The following is a 6,200-nucleotide window of genomic DNA, read 5'->3' on the forward strand; positions in this document are numbered from 1 at the left end:
AAAAACAATTCCAAATAGACCGCAGTCAATGGAATTATTATCAATCCAAAATCATTTATATCAAATTTTCTATTTTATGATAAAATAACAATTTTATCAATCAAGCACAAGGCATAGTACAAATCCGGTCAACTTGGCTTGGCCGGACTTCATCTCCGGTCAAGTCTTGGCCGGTTTACCAAATCCGCAAAACACATCGCTCAAGGCTTGTCCAATTTAACACTTGGAATAAATTCCAACACTTTTGTTCGGATAACAAGTCCGGACAATACATCGCCTAAGGCTTGTCCGATTTAAAAATAATTCGGACACCATTTAGTCGTATTCCTACTTCTCCATTCAAAATACTAGGTTTAAACTCAATAATCAAAAATCGCTCAACACTTGTTCGGTTTAAGACTAAACCGCTTAAGCCTTAACCGGTTTAGAGTTTAAATCGCCCAACCCTTATCCGGTTTATGGTTTAAATCGCTTATGCCTTGACCGGATTAAGGCTTATCCGCCTAACACTTGTCCGGTTTAAGACTAATCCGGACAACACTCCAGTGAATAACTTTTAAATCAAAAGTAAAGTTCTATACTCAATTATACAATTATGAAGAGTTAAAAAGTAGTAAGAATCACTCACCTTGAAAGTCTTTTGAAACAAAATACTTGAAGTTAATTTGATCTATAATCCAGGAATAATCCGGTCAAGACTTCACTTTTTAAATCGTACAAATTCTCAAAAATGGCAAGAAGAAAATAAATGGAGGCTAAGCCCTCCATTTTATACTTTTCTAAAACAGGAAGATCGGCTAAGCAGCCCCCTTCCCACGTACACACACTTTACTTCACACAATCATGCATGTACATGACATGCATTCATACTCACACATATAATATGCATGTATGCTCATGTATAAATATTCACATACATATCATATTATACATGCATTTCACTTTGACTTACCACAAACACAAAATCTCATACATGCATCTACATTATGCACATAATTTTCACACACTAACATGATCAAATAAAACAAATTTATCATGCTATCACGTAATAACTTATCAAATAATCACACACATTAATTACCTTGGGTGATAACCAGGATCTAGTTATCACATCTTATAAAAAAGCTAATAGGACATTTTGTTTCAAAAGTGTCATAAAAAGATTGTTAAGACCCTCTCCCCCAAAAAAATGCATCATATATACGTATTAGAACAATTTTAGTTATGACGCACAAAAGTTTGGTCATAAAAACTTAAGTACTATAAAATAGTCTATTATAACATTTAAACACTATTGACGTCTTACAAACTTAATTTTATTGTAGTGTTCGGACCATTAAATTGGTAACAGTTACTTGTAATTAATAACTTTAGATAATTAAACATTTTTATCAAACTAAGTGTTGACAAAGATGTTAAACTTCATTTCATCCCAAAAATTATTTGCCTCAACTTAAAACAATTATATATATATATATATATAGAGAGAGAGAGAGAGAGAGAGAGAGAGAGATTGTTTTAAATACAACATATCGCATTTGTACAACCAATGCAACCCAATATATTGAGATATTTATGGAAATGATGAGAGTTCATTTATTATGATTTGAATATTTATGGAAGATGAATATGGTTCATTAATTATGATCGATACCTTATATTAGAAAACAATAAAAACTTCTATGAAATCACATATTAATCAAATGAAATGGACGATTGAGATTGAGTTGTATTGATTGTACAAATGTCAAGGGTTGTATAATAACCAACCTATATATATATATATATATATATATATATAGGGTATATTTCAAATACAACCTGTCACATTTGTACAAACAATGTAACTCAATTAATTGAGATATTTATAGAAATGATAAGAGTTCATTTATTATGATTTGAATATTTATGTAAGATGAATAAGATTCATTAATTATGATCAATAATTTATATTAGAAAACAATCAAAACTTTTAGAAATTACATATTCATCAAAATAAATGAACGGTTGAGATTGAGTTGTATTGATTGTACAAATGTAAATGGTTGCGTAATAACTCACCTCTCTCTTTATTTTTTATGATTTTTAATAAGATTCTTCACTTTACATGTAATAAGACATCTTAAATAACAAAGTTTAAATATTTTTTTTTAGAAATATATTTTGTTGACCAAGTTATCTACATCATTTTTTTCTTCACAATATTATAATAATTTTTTATTTAATTGTACCAAAGAGATCGTATATTTCTTTAATTGCATTGCATCAAAAATATAATGCATTCCCAAATATTATATATATATATATATATATATATATATTGATTTTGAGAGATTTCTCTGTTTCCTTTTTGTTCCTTTTTGTTAATTTTGACTGACTTTGTAAGTTCTTTTCGGTTGATGTTACTTGTATTTTCTTATATCCTTGAGCTACACTCAAAGTTTAACGGGTGCATCTTCTTTTTTTGATTAACCTGGATATCCAACCCGCTATGCTAGCCGACTAATCCCAGGACGACCACCTGCTTTGCAAATAGCCCGGAATCACCGCATTTAAACCTCCATGGTCACAAGAGAATTTTTATTCCTTTTTGAGTTTGAACCTGAGACCTCCTAGTATTTTTGACCTTTGAAGTCAAGCTCAAACCAATCAAACACCACCCTTTGTGGTTAACGGGTGCATCTTTCATATCCCAAAAAACATTTCTTACGAAATTCAATTGAACAAATACCAACTTATTTAAACTTGTTTTAAAACAAATTTTACCCAAAAATAAAAATAAAAATAAAAATAAAAAGGATACAAAACAAGCCTATCATATTTTCATAGAATATTATCCAAAAAATAATTGAAAGATAACTTAAACAACATTTTCTTGAAAAGGTACCTTTGCATTATCCAATAAGAAAGACACAACAAGCAAAGTAGATAAGGCTATATAATTTAATTAATTATTATTATTATTTTTAATTAATTCAAAAATAATAATTATGCCGGCTTATTGGTATTTCGTATGTAGCAGCAAATAGAGACAGAAAAAAAGATGGAAGCTGCCCGTTTCATCCGCTGACCACAAATGGACTTGTTGTCAACAATTCCTACATTCTCAATATTTTATATAAATATTTAATATTTATTTTGGCAATTTAAATATGTTATATAAAATCAAAATATATTCAAATTATGTAATTCTTTTTATTTTGAATAATAATAAATCTAAACCTATGATGTATATTTGTTTGGTCTTATATACTTAAATCGTATAAAGTAATTTATTGTGATACTTATTAGAAGGGTGCTCGTGTAATATAGCGAAATATATTTCAATTTTAATGTTTCTTTTTATTATTTATCTATGTTGATATAATACAGTTTTTAGTGGTTTTGAGGAAGCGATAATGTTTTTATTTTTGAATAAAATATAAATTTAAATATATCATAAAAATTTGGGGAAAAAAATATCGATATTGGTATCAATTTTTTTTATTAACCTGGATATCCAACCCGCTATACGAGCCGACTAATCTCAGGACGACCACATGCTTTGCAGATAGCGCGAAGTCATCGCATTTGAACCTCCGTGGCCACAAGGGGATTTTTATTTCTCCTTGGATTTGAACTTGAGACCTCCTGGTACTTTTGATCTTTAGAGTCAAACTCAAACCAATCAGGCACCACCCTTGTGGTTAGTATCAAATTTACTATTTAAAGTTCTGGTTTTTTGTGTAATTTCTTTAGTTCAATATTTTATTTATAATTTAATTTAAATTTAGTAGCGAAATAATTTGTTTATCATTTAATAATATAATTATTGTAAAGATAATAATTAAGTATTTTGTTATAATTAATGATTATCTTAATTATATTTTATATTTTTATATTCTGAATGAGATGTTTATCCCTTATTTGATTATGTTTATCTATAGTTAGTTACACGAATTTAAACATGAAGCTTTAATGAGTTGCACTTAAGCATAATTTACTTGTAATTTTGAATTTTAAGTAACATGCATCAATAAACAGTATTTCATGCATAAAAAATGGTTTTTAAGGATATAATATAGATTATAGAATTATGGTGTCTCATAAACATGATTTTATTGTAATGCAACATCTAACGTATCAGCTAGTTTGATCAGTATAACCTAAAATTAAAATAGGAATATATGAATTTATCAGTTTATAAAAGTCAAGTTTTATTATTATGTGAGAAGGTTGTGTAAGTTTATTTGTTCTATTTATCGTACATAAACATTATATAATTTTAAAAAAAGTTTTATTATTATGTTTTATCAAATTTAATTAAAAACATGGTTATTCATTATAAAAGTCTTTTTTTTAATGAAAAAAAAACAATTAAAAAATCTATTGTTTAAAATATGTCTATTAAATGGTTTATAAGTTGAGACATGTTTATTTTGGAAACATATGTATTAGGAAATAGCATAAATAATTTCTAAATTAAGTAAATTCTTAAATATGATATTTAAAAAAAGGTAATTTATACTATATTATAAATCATTTGACAAAAACTCTTAAAAACCATTTTTTATGCATAAAGTACTGTATATTGATACATATTACTTAAAATTTAAGATTACAAGTAAATTATGCATAAGTACAACTTATTAAAACTTCATCTTTGAATTCGTATAACTAACTGCGGATAAACATAATCAGATAGAAGATAAACATCTCATTTTAAAATATAAAATATAATTAGGATAATTATCGAGTTCTAACAAAAAAATTAACTATTATCTTTATAAGAAAATTATATTACTAAACCAAATATAAACTAATTCGTTATTGAACTTAAATTAAATTATAATTAAAAAAAAATTGAATTAAAAAATTACACAAAAATTGAGAAATTTTAAATAGTTAATTTGATACTAATATCGATATAATTTTGTCAAATTTTTATGATATCTTCAAATTTATATTTTATTTAAAAATACAAACATCATCGCTTTTTCAAAATCACATAAGATCATATTATAACATCGATTGAGATAAATATTAAAATCAAGATGTATCTCGTTGCATTGCGCGAGTACTCTTCTAGTAAACTATAAACGACGGGGATGAAAATTGTAACTAAAAAACGTTAAGAACAAAAACAAATTTTTTTAACAAACCACAAGGACTAAAACATAACTTGCCCTGTAATTTTTAAAAAGACATCTCACAAGTAAAAGATTTTACGGTCAAAATAATCAATGTTACAAAAAAAATCGACTTTGAGACCATAGATAACGTTTTTTTTTCATTTAAAAAAGAGGGAAAATACAAAAAAACTTAATGGACTTTAGAGTTTTGAATAATTAAGTTCTTGGACAATTTTTTGGATCGAATAAGTACTTAAACATCCCAAAACATGTTAAATAACTCATTAGACTTTCTAAAACTTGTTAGATACATTTTTATCACAAAAAAAAATTAACCAGCAACCTAGACATCAAATACATTTACAAATTTTAAAAAAAAAAAAAACCTAACACTAACGAGTTCATCCTCACTCCCCTCTCCCCCTCGTCGATACCCTCTTCCCCTGCCGCAATCTCTAACACCTTCAGCCCAACCCCATCACCGTCATCGACTGTAAGAACCTCTTCACTTTTTTCGCCTATTTTTTTATATTTGACCAAAATAACCAAGATTTCGTAAAAATCAATTTTGCAACTTGCAAAATGTACTTTTTATTAATAAAATATGGTTATGTTGGATCATTAGCCGCTAGGAAGATTTCACAAGCTGTTACACACGCCTATTTCACAAAGTTCTCTACAAGAATCATATTTAATTGAGAATAAATAAATATATATATTTTTTGGTTGAATTAAAAAAATTGATTGCCAAGAAGTGATTAAATATATAGAGTTTGGTTGAATATGAAGGGAAGTAGTTATGGACAAAATACGAGTTGATTGCATTAATCGTCCGGTTGGAACAAGATTTAATCAAAGGGGTAGACGACAAAATTGAATAATGGTTTTTGTTGTCATATACATCGTAATGTCCGAAAATCTTGTAACCTAATGGATTAAAACCTTGTGTTTTTCTATGTTAAGATATCGTTTGATAAGCATAAATTAATTTATAAAATAGCTTATGGATAAACTACTTTGAATAGCTTATGGAAAGTTTTTTAAAACCCTGATTAATATTAATTATTATTATTATTAATTATAAATAAA

This window comes from Cynara cardunculus (assembly GCF_001531365.2).
Source record: "Cynara cardunculus var. scolymus isolate 2C chromosome LG 15, CcrdV1, whole genome shotgun sequence".
NCBI lineage: Eukaryota > Viridiplantae > Streptophyta > Magnoliopsida > Asterales > Asteraceae > Cynara > Cynara cardunculus.